Raw genomic sequence first — 17,987 nt, 5'->3', positions numbered from 1 at the left:
ACATGGTAGAGGGGTAATTCCCACAATGCTATATAGGTTCAGACACAAACAAATAGTGTGGTATTACTTTTTCTTGTATTTTGTATTAAGTTGAAAGGAAGTAAGGCCAAGGAGGAGAAATCCCTTCTCAGCACCTCAGGGTCACCCTGGAATTAGATGAACATGCTAGATGACCATGGGGTTGGAAAGCGCCAACATCAACGTGGCCCCCAGCCTTGAATCTTTTATTTAGGGATGAATTCAATAACCTGCCCAGAGTTTTTACTCTTAAGTTTCAGGATAAGAGAAAACTTTTTAAAACACAGAATGCATGAAACAAACATTTTCAGAATTGTTTGGTAACCTTGATAAACTGCAAAAATATACTCTTTACATAGAAGAGGAGCCAAAAAGCATAGAAAACCATCTGAAAGGTAAGCATTAGCCTGGCATTTAAGAAGCTGCATCGCACATCAGAGTGCCTGAGATCGCAGTCCCAGCTTTGCACCCAATGTGAGCTTTTTGCTAGTGTGCACCTGGGAGGCATCAGGTAATAACCCAAGCCATTGGGTCCCTGGCACCCATATGAGAGACCTGGAAACAAATCTTTAAGTCAGGCTTTCTCAACTGCTTCTTTTCTACCTCTGGGTTCTTCCTCCCTAATTCTAAAAAATGTGTTTCTTGAGCTACATCCTTCCCCAGAGTGTGCTAGAGTCTTGCACTGTATTTGATGATAATTTAAAATCCTACTTAATGAAGTTGGATTCCCGCTTTTATAAATGCAGTTATGACACTGGGCTTGGAGAATTAACTAAACCACAAATTTATTTTCTCCAGTCTCTGCATCTTCTCCCAGTAATACATAAAATCAAATTTTCTTGGAGAGAAGTGGGAACCATTCGCATTGCCTCGTGACATGCAAACATTCTCTATTTCTTTGAAATTCATTTTCAATGACCTAAATCTCTGATTTTTTTCTAACTATGAAAGATAATATATTAGCTAGCATCAGCCCCTCTGCACAACAACTTCCATCAAAGTTTTGTAATATTTCTCTGCTCATTCTGACAAAAAAACCACCATGTATTGTTTACTTCTAAATATATAAAATATGTAAAGAAAATGGTTATAATTAAAATTATCAAAATATTAATAGTGCTTGTCTCTGGATGTGATCCTAGTTTCTTTTTCTTGTCTTTCCTTTATTTTCTTAATGTTGTCCTGTGTATTGTGTATTTCTAAAATTTTCTATTACGACAACAAACTACTTTACCACTGAAAATTCTGTTCTGATAAAATTCTAGGATATAGAATAGCTTTAAGGAACATATGAGTGGACTTCAAAATTTTACAGAAAATATACATTTTCTTTCTACTTTACTTATCCACTACTTTTTGTATATTTCACTTTTAGAATTGAACAGCCTATAAGGCACTCTACAGAATGAGTCACACAGTGCCCAGCTAGATATAGTAAAACAGACAAATTAGAGAGGTGACATACTAGGACTACTCTGTCACGCTGTATGAGCCACAAGAGAGCAAGGACTGCTTTAATTACTAGTCATTTGAATTTCTGATAGATATTATGGCAAAATTTAAATCATGTTCATTTACTTTGGCAGCTTGGCAAGGGGCTCATTTATAATCCTTGGAGGGAATTGCAAATTTCCTATGCTTTGAGACTGCAGGTGAGGTGGCACTATTCATGGCAGAGTGTGTGGTTGAATTCAGGACTAAATGTTAGAACACATTTTTAACTCATCAGAAAACTAAGTCATAATTTTTCATGTTTGAAAGAAATAGTACAACGAAAACATAGGTTGCAAACATAAAAAAATTGAGACATAGTCTAATACCTACATTTATAATTTTTAATCTAATAATTTGTCATTGGAATATTTAATGTAATGATAATATGAATGCTAAGTTATGCTGCTTCTTCCCAAAAAGGCCCCACAGTTCTCTTGATTATCATTCTTAGTAAAGTTTCTTTAAAAACTAAGCTTTACCAGTTTTAGAATGTGTACTCCACAAACATTGGAAATTTCCTCTTCTATATTTGCCTGTTTCTACCCCCACTTCAGCACCATGAGCACGTGGAATGCTGAATGACCTCCTTTTCTCAGACCCAAGGGAGAGGCAGACCTAGGCCAAGTCAAAGATCTTAGGTGGGTGTGAAAAGAATGAAGGTGTACCTACAGATGCTGTGAGAACTAATAGAGAAAGCTTTTCATTCACAGAAGAGATTTAAAAGTTCCAGTTTGAATTTTAGAATCTCCACATGGGACACACATCAAAAGAGCCACGAGCGAATATTTATCAAGCATAAATATTCATGTCAGGGGGAATAAGATTCAAAAAAAATCTATGTTTTGTCTTTTTCAAAATGCAAATGTATCCTTTTCTCAACTGGTGTGTCCAAAGGTGTGTATCAGGATCAGATACTTCTCAAAAGGCGTCAATAGAACAATTTCAGAGGATGATAAAAGCAGGAAGTAATGGATGACCATATTTCCATTTCAAAGTGTTTAGATCATGAAGAAATCAGCCCATTAAACCTGACTAGAGTAGGAATAGGCCTGATACCTAAATGACAGGTTTGAACAATGTATTAGCTCTCTGGCGAGAATGTTCTCAACGTTATCACCACTCTCTCTGTTTCTAAGCACATCTCGATGTAGTTAACAATCTGCATATATTGCATATTACTCAAAATCAACAACCTGAAAAGCTGCCAGTGAAAAAGAAGAAATATGTGTTGGTCCATTATACCCTTTCATTTCCTCTTCTAGATTTCGGGGGTCAGAGGACTGTCAGCCAACCCAGGAAGGCAAAACAGAGCAAAGTATTATCCTTCAGTTCTGAACTGGTAACTAAAAAGCAAACACGGACACAAGTAATTAATAAGGCTTCGTCGTTATTTGAATATAATGATTTGAATGTGAATAAATTGAATTATGCAAAATTTAAATGCTTTCTGGGGGACCCAGCATTTGGCCTTCCCATGAAGGCTCCAGCCCCTCATGTTAGAGTTCCTGGGGTCAATGCCCAGTTCTGCCTCCTGCATCCAGCTTCCTGTCATTGTATATCCTGAGGGCAGCAGTCATAGCTCAAATAATCCACGTGGGAGATATGGATTGCATTCCAGCTTCACCTCCAGCCCAGGTCTGACTGGTGCAGGCATTTAGGGATTGAACAACAAATTGGGAACTCACTCACTCTCTCCTGCTCTCACACTTTCATCCCTCTCCTTCTCAAATGAATTTTTAAAATATTAAAAAATTAAATATTTCCATCCAAAGAAATCCAAGATTCCCTCTAAGTTATTCACAGCTGCTCTAAGTCATTCTCTCTCTTAAAGGCTTAGTGAAGACTCAGAACAAATAAAGGTGACATATTTGACTGAAAGATTCAGGTAAATTTTATACCAAACTCAAATTTAATCATAATTTTATCATTCATCATTTCAAATCTTATAACAGCTAAAACTTAAAATATGATTTTTTTAGATTTATTCATTTATTTGAAAGGCAGAGTTATAGAGAGGCAGAGGCAGAGGCGGGGGGGGAGAGAGAGAGAGAGAGAAGTCTTCCATTCACTGGTCCACTCCCCAGATGGCTGCAATGGCTGGAGCTGCCCCAATCCAAGGCCTGGGATCAGGAGCTTCTTCCAGGTCTCCCACACAGGTGCAGGAGCCCAAGGACTTCTATGATTTCTCAGGCCATAGCACAGAGGCGAATCAGAAGTGGAGCAGCTGGGTCTTGAACCAGCATCCATATGGGATGCCAACACTGCAGGTGGCAGCTTTACCTGCTACACCAGAGGGCCGGCCCCAAAATATGAGTATTTTTGAAAGTAATGTGCTAGATTGGATTACAGATCAAAACTTTGGAGAAACTACTCTGAAAAACTGGTGATAATTCAATGTTTTGTACTAGTCAAAACAGCAGTGAGTTATTGGATATGTGTGTTCATAAATGCCAAGGAGAAGCATTAAGTACACAGATGTGACAACTTAGCCTTTCAAGGGAGCCTCCATCTAAAATAAAGGTAATAAAACAAATCAACAAATACCTATCATTCAAGACAGAATGCCAAAAAAGATACACCGGAAGAGTCTCTAGTTTAAAGGAACAAGGGATCATCCCCAGTTGCAGAAACTAAGAAATCTTTAGAGCGTTTGAGATGAACCTTCAGATGATAAGGGGTTTCATGGTGAAGAGTATGGGCCTGAAACAGTCTGCACATAGCTACCAAAAGGGAAAGCAATGGAGGGTGACAGAGAAGGATCCACTTACTCAGGTGCCTCTTACACTAATGACTAACAGAGGAACCACCAGAAATAAAGTGCACAGAGAAAGCTGGGCTGATGGATAAGTCATCTCAAGGATTTACAACTTTATTCTGTAGATATAGGAAGTCATTTTCCACATGCCAGGAGTCCGGCACCACAAACTATATTCCTGAAGAAAATAAATAAAGCAGACGGACTGGAAGCAAGAGACTACAAGCAGAGGCTCATAAAAATATCCTGCTCCCTTGGAGGAGTAGAGCATGCCAGAGAGTGAACAAGGATACTAATGGAACAAAAACTGCAGCTAATTCTTAGAAAAATCCTCCCAAAGGACTCCCAAAATGCCCAATACTATCCACGGAAAGCCTTCGGGGCTGCAGCTTTGAATGAGGCATACAAAAACAAGTGGCACTGTTTATCAACACACCACACATTACCAACATATAGCTTAGAGTGAAATAGATCTTACACAGAAGTTTTTCCATCTTACAGGATATGACTTCATATGGCAGATGAACAGAGCAGAACTAAACAGCTAGAACTTGGACACAGACACATCTACTGGGACAGAGACATCCTGAAAGAACACACTCAGGTGGAAGAAGTTCAGTTTGGTGCACAGAATGTACCAAACATGACAGCCATCGATGATGGAGGTAAACGCATATAAGTCATCTTACCAGCAGGCCAGACAAAGCTCAGTGCCTCCCCCTTAAGATGGAGAAGAGATAGAGGAATCTAGAAACCATCAATAACCACAGATGTAAATGAAGAGGCAGACCAAAAGGACACCAGCACATTCTGTGATCAAACAGAAGAGCCCTTTGTTTGGCCTTGAGTTCAAGGCAAGACACATATATAAGAAGAGAGCAGCAGACTGCTGTAAGGTGGGAGCCTAGAGGGTCCCTCCGTTACAAAGATTCTCATCTAATACACGCTAGTCAGGTTAACAAAATATTCTGGGACACAGAGTACACGACAGTCACAAAGCCAGCTGGAACTGGGATCCAAAGTTAGCACCACTCACAGGTATTAAAAGATGAGGTAGAGAACTAGAACTATTTAAATCCCTCCAGTTCTGGTCAGGATTCATCCCAGAGAGAAGGACCAAGCAAGCCATCTCCATAAGGGGGAAGGCAGTGTCCAAGACTGGGGAGCCAGGCCAGGCCTGACTGGAACACAACACGCTGTTCTAACACGGGAGGAAGGAGAGTGGAGAGAGGCCCCGCTGAGCAGAAGAATGGGAACTGGGTCTTTTATAACAAATAGGGTTTTTTCAAGGCAAAGAAAGAGGAAGATTTGCCAGGCTGGGGGAACAATATGAGTGAAGGGGAGAAATTGTGTAACATTGCCTGCTTTACAGAGTGCTGGAAGCTCAGTGATTTGAAAGTTAGGGCCGGCGCCGCGGCTCACTAGGCTAATCCTCCTCCTGCGGCGCCGGCATACCGGGTTCTAGTACCAGTTGCCCCTCTTCCAGGCCAGCTCTCTGCTGCGGCCCAGGAGTACAGTGGAGGATGGCCCAAGTTCTTGGGCCCTGCACCCCATGGGAGACCAGGAGAAGCACCTGGCTTCTGACTTCGGATCAGCGCGGTATGCTGGCCGCAGCGTGCTGGCCATGGCGGCCATTGGAGGGTGAACCAACGGCAAAGGAAGACCTTTCTCTCTGTCTCTCTCTCTCACTGTCCACTCTGCCTGGCAAAAAAAAAAAAAAAAAAAAAAAAAAAAGAAAGAAAGAAAGTTAGGCAAGAAGAGCGAGATCAGGGGGACCTGGATAACTGAAGCCCCCAGTGCAACCTAAGTAGACAACAGGTGGACATCAAAGATTTTAAAGAAAGAAATAACAGGGTGTCATTCTTGACAACAAGCCCGGTCACTGTCTCTGACCCTACTTCTCCATCTTCTGTTTTGAGGGTTTCAACCACAGGACTATTGACACTGCCCTGCTCCCATGTCGTACCAAATGGAATCCTGAACACTCCTGCTCACGCTCAACCTCGGTTGTATCTCCACCCAACTCACCCCTTCGGATAAGGACTCCTGATCTTGACTATTCTCAGAATCTGCCCCAGACACCTTTTCCCTCTCTCCTCCATCTCTAGGTCTTAGCACTCAGCTGTCTCACAGACAACTGGCCTGGTCTTGTTCTGTGGCTGGTGTGTGCATGTGCAAGCATGGCCTTCTTGTACGCTTCCTTACTGTGTATTAGTGTGCATTGCTCCTGGGCTCAGTATTGCCTTCATCTGCCCAGCCAGGATAAGTCTTGGCACAAGGACTGTCCCAAGAAGTTGTCATGGTGACAAGAAGAAAGTCCTGCCAGGTGCTGGTTATGTTATACTTCACCTACAAACTGACCTTCTGGATGCTCTTACTAGCCGTAGGATTGTCAGAGCACTCAAGTGGGTTTCATTCTGTTGTACTGAGTGAAACCAACTATATTCCAGTTCAAATTAGTAAATACAAGAAGAGGGGTTTAAATTAGTAAATACAAGAAGAGGGGTTTAAGATGAGAAAAGAAGAGAAGGCTTGGAAGAATAAGCAACCAATAAGCAATTTTTTTTAAAAAAAAAAGACATTTTTTCATAGTTTCTTTAATGAGCCCTTAAAGCAAATGAATTAGCAAAAAAGCTGAGAGTCATACTTCTGACTATTGCATAATTCCTCGTTTTTTTGTTTTGTTTTGTTTTCTCAGTGTTGCTTCAATGTAAGACTGGGTGTGTTTTGGGCGTTGGGCAGGAAACTTCATTTACCCATATCATCATGGACTGATACTGTTCTATGTCCTGGGCTGAAATTCCTGCTGCCCAATAGGAACCCTTGGTTACTTATGATTTTCCAAAATTGATTCTCCAGGGAGACACAAGGGAAACATTCCACAGGTTAAAAGACACCTGCAAGGAGTTACAGAAATAAAAAGTCAGACTCTATTCTTGTTTATGTGATCCCTTTGGCTTTTAGTCCTATCAGTATGATCAATTGTGAACAGAAATTGATCACTGGGACTAGTGAGATGGCATTGGTATATGCCACCTTGATGGGATTGAATTGGAATCCCCTGGTATGTTTCTAACTCCACCATTTGAGGTAAGTCAGCTTGAGCATGTCCCGAATTGCACATGTCTTCCCTCTCTTATTCCCACTCTTATATTTAACAGCGATCACTTTTCAGTTAGGTTTCAGCACTTAAGAAGAATTGTGTATTGATTACAGTATTCAACCAAAAGTATTAAGTAGAACAAACAAACAAAAATACTAAGAGGGATAACATATTAAGTTGCTCATCAACAGTCAGGGTGAGGGCTGATCAAGTCACCCTTTCTCCTAGTGTTCATTTCACTTTAAGAGGTTTCCTTTTTGGTGCTCAGTTAGTTGTCACCTATCAGGGAGAACAAGTGGTATTTTTCCCTTTGGGATTGGCTTATTTCACTCAGCATAATGTTTTCCGAATGCCCAACAACTGATGACTAGATGAAGAAAATGTGGTACATATACTCAATGGAATTCTACTTAACCATAAAAAAATGAAATCCTGTCTTTTGCAACAAAATGGAGGCAACTGATGACAATTATTCTGAATAAAATAAGCCATACCCAAAAAGATAAATGTCACATGCTTTCTTATCTTATTTTTTTTCACATGCTTTTCTTGATTTGTGGTAGCTAATGTAGACAGCACAAAAAATTAATGTATGTTAGTAAAATAGACATTGTGAGATTTGATTATTGTTTATAGTTTTTGTCTACATTCCTGCTGAACCATGGTGTCTCAATTTTTACTTCTTGAACTCTTTATTTACTGGTACCTTAAGCCTATAAAATAAATTTAAAATATGTTATCACAAAAATTAAAAAAGAAAGAAAAGGAGGAGGAGGAAGTATCCTTATATTCTTTTTATTTATTTATTTATTTATTTACAGGCAGAGTGGACAGTGAGAGAGAGAGGCAGAGAGAAAGGTCTTCCTTTGCCATTGGTTCACCCTCCAATGGCTACCGCGGCCGGCGGGCGATCTGAAGCCAGGAGCCAGGTGCTTCTCCTGGTCTCCCATGGGGTGCAGGGCCCAAGCACTTGGGACATCCTCCACTGCACTCCCGGGCCACAGCAGAGAGCTGGCCTGGAAGAGGGGCAACCGGGACAGAATCCAGTGCCCTGACCGGGACTAGAACCTGGTATGCCGGCACAGTAGGCAGAGGATTAGCCTAGTGAGCCGCGGCACTGGCCAGTATCCTTACAGTCTTAGAATTGTATCTGTGAACTATATAGAATCTTATATTAATAAAAAATAAACAAATAAATGTTTTAAAATTTTAAAGACCTCTTAGCATAAAATAAAATGTTCAAGTTTGGCAAGGAACTATTTGTTTTAAGTTTAAGAATTAAAATTATCTTTTGGATTTAAATAGCTGAATTTTTGGTTGAAGCTACAAAAACATAAATCTGGCTATTTTAAGCACAAAGGTAATTTAGGGAAAAAATTGAGGACTCACCAAGCTGGGTCAAAGCTGAAGAAACAGATTCAGAAAGCAAGAAGTAACCAAGGGTTCCTGCCAAGCAGCCGGAATTTCAGCACAGGACACAGTGCAGACCAGAGAGACTGTCAATGAGACCAATGAATCAGTTCCATCTCCATATTCTTGAGTCATTTTTCAAGGTGGAAGTACTTAACTGGCTAGAGTCAGTCACATTCAATTCCCTAGCTGAGAGATGCTGGGACAAGAAGAACCTGACTCCCCTGGCTCCCAATGGGGAAGGTAGTTTCCCTGGGAATATATACAATTAGGAAGCTCCCAAAATGGAGAGTGGGTATGAATAGGAAGGGGTATTGGGTATTGAAAAGTTCAGAAACATCATGTGTGCACTGCGGTCTACCCCTTTTGGTTTACAAATATTTTTCTTCCTCAGAAAAAGCCAATTATTTCTAATATAAGAGGATATTCTCACTACTCCTCAAAAGGAAATACCTAAATAAAATAGTAACTGCTTCCTAGCTCTTAATCTAGGCTCTCTAGTTCAAATACACTCTTTCCACTATATCTGCAACATGTGGTCTAAATATAAATATAGCCATAAGTTATACATCTTATAAGTAGGGGAAAGAAAGTGGCAAGAGAAATCATTTAAAATATTCATGTACACTTGATAGATTAGAAAGTCAAATATAAGAGAAGGTATAGTCCTCATTTCTGCAAATAACCATAAAGCTGTTGCTGCTATTTTTGACTTTTCTCCTCTGTGCATTCAATGTTTTCTTTGCTTCTGCCAGCACAGGTTGTTGGAATCCTTTGCTTTGTGGAGTTATCAAAACTTATTAACTGAGAAATCTGAGACCCTGGTGGTACTGATTGCAGCCAAGGTAGTCATCATTTTTTATCCTGATGGTCCTGGGTCATAAAGGGACTGAAATGACCAAATGGCAGTATGGCACTCAATTCACTAATATCATTGTATCCAGCACTGGAATCATTCTTATTTTGAGGTTAAGGCATTTGAAGCAACTAAATCAAGCGTGCATGGATAGAAGTAAAATAATCACAGTTGACTATTAAATAGTAATTACTCTTTAAGTTCTCAGACCAATGCAGTTGATTATTTTGCTTCAAGAGATCTTAATAATAATAACATTTTTTAAAAAGTCATTGGATCATACAATTTATATTATTATACTCACCCTGCTGGCAATGTTGGAGCTACCTGGAATCCATCAGCCCAGACACTACTGTGAACACTACCAGGTAGTCCACTGCAACTATGTGCTCTCCTGCTGAAACCAGTCTTCAGGAAAGTCTTCAGAAATGGCATGGCCTCACCTGATGCATATCTGAAGATCTTAATGAAGGGAGTAAATTAGAGACTACTTAAGTGTTACCCTTGGGATGTAGTTGGACAATATGTTCACAATAAATCATTCTGTGTTTCCTACTGCTTAAAATGTTTTTTCTTTTAAAGATTTTATTTATTTAACTTTTTAGAGAGGTAGGGTTACAGACAGAGAGTGGCAGAGACAAAAAAAAGTCTTGCATCTGCCAGTTCACTCCCCAAATGGCTACAATGGCTGGAGCTACGCTGATCCAATGCCAGGAGCCAGAATCTTCTTCCAGGTCTCCCACGCTGATGCAGGGGTCCAAGTACTTGGGCTACCTTCCACATTTTCCCAGGCCATAAGCAGAGAGCTGGATCAGAAAAGATGCAGCCAAGCCACGAACTGGTGCCCATATGGGATGCTGACACCACAGGTGAAGGCTTACCTACTATGTCACAGTATCAGCCCCTACTCAAAGTTTCTAAAAAATTCCTTTACTCTCTGCCAGGAAGTGTTTTCATCTGGCCCAATATTTTGTGGGCCAGAGTTGAGACCAAGCTGGGGTTAACCAGACAAATCATATGTATAGGGCCGGTGCTGTGGCATAGCAGGTAAGGCTGTTGCCTGCAGGGACGGCATTCCATATAGCCACCAATTTGAGTCCCGGTTACTCCACTTCCAATCCAGCTCTCTGCTGTGGCCTGGGAAAGCAGTAGAAGATGGCCCAAGTCCTTGGGCTCCTGCACCCGCATGAGAGACCCAGAAGAAGCTCCTGGCTCCTGGCTTCGGATAGGCACAGCTCCACCACTGCAGCCAGTTGGGGAGTGAACCAACAGATGGAATCTCTCTCTCTCTTTCTCTGCCTCTCCTTCCCTCTGAGTGTAACTTTGACATTCAAATAAATAAATAAATCTTTAAAAAAAAAAAAGCAGATGTACCTGCTTGCTCCAAATGCAAAATATCTAGGGAACGATCCATAGTGAAAAACTCAGCCAGATTTATGACTATATTCTTCCCTATTAGTCAAACACAATGTCATTCTACACATACTACAAAGATTTTTTTTTCTTTTACAGAAGTTAGCAAAGCTTTGGGATGCTTATAATGTGTAAGTCTTTTCATGCAAGGAGTGACTTCACAATATGTCCCCAAGTCCTGTTGGGTTTTCACTGTCATTCCTCTGAGCACAGTGAAGGGTAAGACAGCTACTGAACTTGCAGAATGGGTTTCTTCTTTCAGGACAACTTCCTCAGGCAAGACAGCAAATGAGTCTCCAGGAAGGAAAAGAACGGTCTTGTCAGAACAGAGAGAACTGCTCCTGAGGGAAACAGCAGCTGCACGTGGGGGAGGGATTTGGGTTCCTCTGATGTCTGATTCCTCCTGTGGACTCTAAACCACTGCCCAGGGCCCCACCATTTTCTGATCAATGCTTATGTTTCCAGGGAAGTGACATACATAGTGAAAGTTATTCAACTGGTCTTGTAATTTAGTACCCTTTAAAATCAAAATCTGAGTTTGAGTTTTGGGTACAGCAACCTTAAGTTGCAAGACATTGAACTATTTCATCACAGTTATAAAACATCCTTGCATTTCAGTCCATGGCTTAACCTCAGAACTCATGGATCTGAGCTTATCACTCCCTGCTTCAGGCCATTCAGTATTAACAGAGGCAAGCACCCACTGCATTTTCATATCTTTCATACTATTTTAATGCTGGTGACAACATGGTCCACCAGAACCTTTACCTCAATGGATCCTTGACTACAAATGTACTAGTTTGCTTTCTTATCACTGTAAGCCACAGACTAGTAGAGTAGCAAGCTAGAAAAATAACAAGACATTCAGTTCCCTCTACTGTATCTCATATTGATAACATAAAAATTCCCCATGTTTTTTTAAAAAAAGTCTATTACCTAAAGCCCCACTTCCAGAAATGTCAGTATCGTATGGTTAAAAGACAGTATAGATTCAAATCCTGGCTGTACCATTCATGAGATAATAGAACTTGAGCAACTTTTCTGTACTTCGGTTTCCCTTATCTGGAAATCAGGGTAACAACAAAAGTGCCTAACGCCATGCTTGCCACATGGATGAGAAAGTTAAAACACACAAAACACTGACAACTGTGCTCTGCATATTGTATAGGCTCAATAATTATGAGCTTATAGTTATAAAAAGAATTGTACTTATTATTTTTTAATTTTTAATTAGTTTTTAACAGATTCAATGTAGTTTGTAAACACAATTCTAAGAACATAATGATACTCCCTTCCTCCCTGCCTCCCTCTTGCCCTCTTCCTTCCCCTTGCTTGGGAAAGAAACTAAATTTGGCCATGTTAAGCAAAATAAGAGGAATTATTAAAATATCTGGTGTCCAGAATTGATAGAAATTGGAAAGATCAGGCTTGGGAAACATGAAGGAGTAGGAAAGGTCTGAGGCTGAGCCACTGTAGTGACAGCACAATCTAGGTAGCAGGATGTGTGGTCTGCACCCCCAAATCACCACTGTTGTGAAGGACAGATACCACCAACCCTCGGTCAAGAGTGAAGCTCCAGGGCCAGCGTCATGGCGCAGTAGGTTAACTCTGCCTGCAGCGCCAGCATCCCATATGGGCGGCGGTTCTAGTCCCAGCTGCTCCTCTTCCAGTCCAGCTCTCTGCTATGGCCCAGGAAGGTAGTGGAAGATGGCCCAAGTGCTTGGAGCCCTGCACCCACATGGGAGATCAGGAAGGGGCACCTGGCTCCTGGCTTCAGATCAGCGCAGCTCCAGCCATTGTGGCCATTTGGGGAGTGGACCAACGGAAGGAAGACCTTTCTCTCTGTCTCTCTCTCTCACTGTCTGTAACTCTACCTCTCAAATGAATATATAAAATCTTTAAAAAAAAGTGAAGCTCCAGGAGACAATGCTTGCTTAGCTAAACCTATGCCACGTGCATGAGGGCTACACAAAGGGAAATTCCTCTAAAAATATCTTGTGTACTACCAAGAAAAGAGAGTTAGACATTGGAAAACCAGATGTCAAGTGTTATGCTTATTAGGCTCATAGAGTCACAAAATGCAGATGATCAATAATCCACAGGTCTAATGCATGCGACCAGGTTGAATTTCCTTTGCCTTAAGACCAGAATTCCAAGTGCCAAGGAAAGGAGGCGTGGGCTCTTCTGAATATGTGAAGTAACAAGCTCTTCACCAAGAAGCATTTGTCAAAGATTAGAACATTATACCAACTTGTCAGCCCTACCTGAAACTTCTCTCCAGACCTGCTCATTTTCCAGGTCAGGGATCCCTACTTGTTCGCTCATCAGTACCAGGAGATGGAGTGACCCCTGTGAAACGGGTCAGGTGCTGGCATCAGGGAGGAGACTTAGCTCATCTTTGAAGGATGACTCATTTTGCATCACGAGGAAAAGAGATCAATCCAGTGAGATGATGATGAGCAAGGTCAGGCCAGCAGCATTCACGTGTCTGAGAGTTTCATTTTTAAAATAATGAGAGAGAACATTTGAATGGAAGGTTCATGCCATTGTGTAGAGGAGCCTTGATTCTCAGGTTAGGATTTAAAATATAACCTATAAAGTTAAATAAAAAAAAATGGGGGCAGGAGACAAACTGATGACCTTGATGACTGACAGCAGTATTTTAGAATTGAAGCTTAATCTGAGATTCCTGAAGCATGGGTTAGAGAAGGAAGAACCGGAAACAGTGAAACAAGATAGGGACCATTGCAGTGGCCCATTTCCTTCGTATTTCCTTCAAGGTTTTATATAGAAGCTCACTTGGTAAGAAACAGGGCGTTTGCAGAAAAAGTATAAAAGAAAAGCTAAAACTTTTATTATAAGATGGAAGAGCAATGAAATACACAGAAATTATTAGGTGAGATTTAGGTTTTGAGTTAGACTGAACTATAAGGGCAAAGCCAATTTAAATCATGGTGGTGGTGGTGTTTTGGTGGCACAACAGGGTGAAAATGTAACAAATCAATGTGGCAGAATAGCTATTGAGAAATCACCTTTTGTTCCAACTCTAGGATCACAGCCACATCCCCACACTGTCAGGTCTTTGAGACCTAGAGACTGGTTTGGGAAGATGTTAATACTGATGTGTGGTGTTTCAGAACCTCGTGGAGCATTACCAGAAGAGGACTACTGCCAGAAAAACAGCTCTTAAATACATTGTTTTCATAGCCTACATCCATTGAGCGTTAACAGGACCATCACAAAGGAAAAGGAATGAAAGGAAGAGGGGCATGGTCTGGTCACTGGGCTGTCGTTGGTTTTAGGAGTAGGGATGGAGGACCCAGACTTAAATGTTCATGTGATGATCCTTGTTTCAGATTCTGCCACTCATGACAGGTTGAAACTGAGTGGTCTTGGGTCCTTGAACTAGGGTAACCACTTGTTTCAGTTTGCAAATTTCTGGGAGTTAGGCATTTCAGTCTAAAACCAGAAAAGATCTGGGCAAACACAGGTCATCACCCTTGTCTTGGAAACCTGTTCACAGAGAAAAGGAGCTTCTACTGGAACTGCCTGCTTCTGAATGCAGCAATGCAATAGCATCAGCTCCCTGGAGGTAGAACCCGGGACTATCTACTCCCTGCACAGAGCAGGCTCTACAGGTTCTTACAGAACAGACAGCAAGAAGAGGAGCCTGAAACCCAGTTTGTACTTTTTGCCAACTTAAGTTAGTGGGGATTTTCAACTGCTTTAGAAAATCATTAAGTAGAACAAACAAACAAAAATACTAAGAGGGATAACGTATTAAGTTGTTCATCAACAGTCAGGGCAAGGGCTGATCAAGTCACCGTTTCTCATAGTGTTCATTTCACTTTAACAGGTTTCCTTTTCGGTGCTCGGTTAGTTGTCACCAATCAGGGAGAACATATGATATTTGTCCCTTTGGGACTGGCTTAATTCACTCAGCATGATGTTTTCCAAATTCCTCCATCTTGTTGCAAATGACCAGGTTTGGTTGTTTTTGACTGCTGTATAGTATTCTATAGAGTACATGTCCCATAATTTCTTTATCCAGTCTACTGTTGATGGGCATTTGGGTTGGTTCCAGGTCTTAGCTATTGTGAATTGAGCTGCAATAAACATATTGCCCTGACTGTTGAAGAACAACTTAATACGTTACCCCTCTTAGTATTTTTGTTTGTTTGTTCTACTTAATACTTTTGGTTGAATACTGTAATCAATACACAATTCTTCTTAAGTGCTGAAACCTAACTGAAAAGTTATCGCTGTTAAATATAAGAGTGGGAATAAGAGAGGGAAGAAATGTGCAATTCGGGACATGCTCAAGCTGACTTACTCCAAACGGTAGAGTTAGAAACATACCATTGGATTCCAATTCAATCCCATCAAGGTGGCATGTACCAATGCCATCTCACTAGTCCCAGTGATCAATTTCTGTTCACAATTGATCATACTGATAGGACTAAAAGCCAAAGGGAGCACATAAACAAGACTAGTGTCTGCAAATACTAGCTGATAGAATCAAAAAGGGAGAGAACGATCCAACATGGGAAGTGAGACACACAGCAGACCCATAGAATGGCAGATGTCCTGAACAGCACTCTGGCCTCAGAATCAGCCCTTAAGGCACACGGATCTGGCTGAAAAGCCCATGAGAGTATTTCAGGCATGGAAAGCCAAGACACTCTGGGGAAAAAAAAAAAAAACTAAATGAAAGATCTCTGTGAGTGAGATCCCAGTGGAAAGAACTGGTCGTCAAAGAAGGAGGTACCTTTCTCTGAACAGAGGAGAGAACTTCTACTTTGACTATGACTTTGTCTAAATATGATCAGAGCCGGTGAACTCAGGGGGCTTCCATAGCCTAGGCAACTCATGACAAGAGCCTAGGGTGATTATTGATGCCATAAACAAGAGTGTCAATTTGTTAAGTCAACAACAGGAGTCACTGTGCACTTACTCCTCATGTAGGATCTCTGTCCTTAATCTGCTGTACATTGTGATTTAATGCTATAACTAGTACTCAAACAGTATTTTTCACTTTATGTTCCTATGTGGGTGCAAACTGTTGAAAGCTTTACTTAATATATGCTAAACTGATCTTCTGTATATAAAGATAATCGAAAATGAATCTTGATGTGAATGGAAGGGGAGAGGGAGAGGGAAAGGGGAGGGTTGCGGGTGGAAGGGAAGTTATGGGGGAGGAAAAAGCCACTGTAATCCATAAGCTGTACTTTGGAAATTTATATTCATTAAATAAAAGTTAAAAAAAAGAAAAAAGAAAATCAAGATATGTGGCTCTGTGTGTGTGTGTGTGTGTGTGTGTGGTTTTTATCCTTACTACTTGTTGAATTATTTATTTAGTGTTAACCTTGTGATTATAAAGTAAATTTTAATTATATTGGGGCTGGCATTGTGGCATAGCAGGTAAAGCCACCACCTGCAATAAGGGCTCTCGTTCAAGTCCCCATTGCTCCACTTCCAATCAAGATTTCCACTAATGCACCTGGGGAAGCAGAAGAGGACAGCCCAAGGGCTTAGAATTCCTGCACCCACGTGGGAGACCTGGATGAGCTCCTGGATCCCAGCTCCTGGTTTCAGCCTGGCCCAGCCCTGGCAATTGTGATTATTTGGGTAGTGAACGAGTAGATGCAAGATCTGTCTCTCTCTCTTTCTCTATAACTCTGCCTTTCAAATAAAGTAGAATAATCTTTTTTTTTAAAGTGTGTCATTGTAAAAATTAAAAGGAAAATGAGACAAGAAGAAAGATGGAGTGTAAGAGTGAGAGAGGGAGGGACAGAGGGTAGGGTGGGAAATATCATTATGTTCTCAAAATTGTGTATATGAAATACATGAAATTTGTTCCCTTTATATAAATAATTTTTTTAAAAAAGAAATGTGTCTTTTATGCATAGTCAACAGTGTGGAACCATTCCTGTCTCTTCAAATAATATTATTTCTTGAGCACTTAATATATGTTAGGCATAATGCTAGGAACTTACATCCATTATCTCAGTTAATTCTTACACCAATTATATGGCTTGGATACTATAAACATTCCCATTTACACTTGAAGAAATTGAGTCTTAGAAAGGTTAAGTTACTACACTGCTAAATTGTGTGACAGAGCCGGACAGATTTTCAAAGTCCACAGTCTCAACTATTAACTAAATTATACCATCTTATTTACAAAGTTAAAACCTACATTGACAGGTCTAAAATCTGTAGAACAAATGCATAGGGATTTTGTTTGTCCTTTATGCCTAGTAATATTCATTTTTCACTGCTTCTCTTACTATTTAAATATTTCAGTGACTAGGACAGTGCTTGTGGTCTTGGGGAATCTCGAGCTTTGATGAAGGGGAGTTCACTTATTGGAGCTTCTTATCTGCAGAGACCCATTTTTCTTCTTTGAAGATTCAATATCAACAAACAGGGAAAGAACGGTTATTCAGAAGCAAACTAAGCCGACGCCACGGCTCACTAGGCTAATCCTCCGCCTTGCAGCGCCGGCACACCGGGTTCTAGTCCCGGTCGGGGTGCCAGATTCTGTCCCAGTTGCCCCTCTTCCAGGCCAGCTCTCTGCTGTGGCCAGGGAGTGCAGTGGAGGATGGCCCAAAGTACTTGGGCCCTGCACCCCATGGGAGACCAGGAGAAGCACCTGGCTCCTGCCATCGGATCAGTGCGGTGCACGGCCGCAGCGCGCCGGCAACGGCGGCCATTGGAGGGTGAACCAACGGCAAAGGAAGACCTTTCTCTCTGTGTCTCTCTCTCACTGTCCACTCTGCCTGTAAAAAAATAAATAAATAAATAAATAAAAAAGAAGCAAACTAAGGGTGGCAAGGTTACGTTGTCAAGCATCGTCAAGAAAACACTGTGTGTCACCTGTGTACGTCAGGAAAGAACATAGCACCTGAATCTCTCCTTGCGCTTAGCAGTCACTC

The 17,987-nt window shown here is 41.1% G+C and overlaps 1 long non-coding RNA gene across 2 annotated transcripts in view; it reads right to left on the bottom strand.

Moving 5' to 3' along the window:
- The window catches only part of LOC149126474 (uncharacterized), a 95,620-nt gene that overhangs the window by 50,121 nt on the left and 27,512 nt on the right, over window positions 1–17,987 (bottom strand). The window contains exons 1-2 of one of the 2 annotated variants that reach the window (XR_016233755.1): window positions 9,941–10,078; window positions 8,760–8,866 (exon numbers count right to left, since the gene is read on the bottom strand). The exons of the other annotated variant lie outside the window; for it this stretch is intronic. This is a non-coding gene — a long non-coding RNA (uncharacterized LOC149126474). Of the gene's footprint in view, window positions 1–8,759; window positions 8,867–9,940; window positions 10,079–17,987 lie in introns of those variants that run through there. 2 annotated transcript variants of the gene reach the window in all.

Source organism: Oryctolagus cuniculus, chromosome 5 (assembly GCF_051225735.1).
Source record: "Oryctolagus cuniculus isolate XC-2025 breed Fujian yellow rabbit chromosome 5, ASM5122573v1, whole genome shotgun sequence".
Lineage (NCBI taxonomy): Eukaryota > Metazoa > Chordata > Mammalia > Lagomorpha > Leporidae > Oryctolagus > Oryctolagus cuniculus.
Note: the sequence above shows the minus strand (reverse complement) of the source record. Positions and strands in the feature narration are given on the sequence as shown.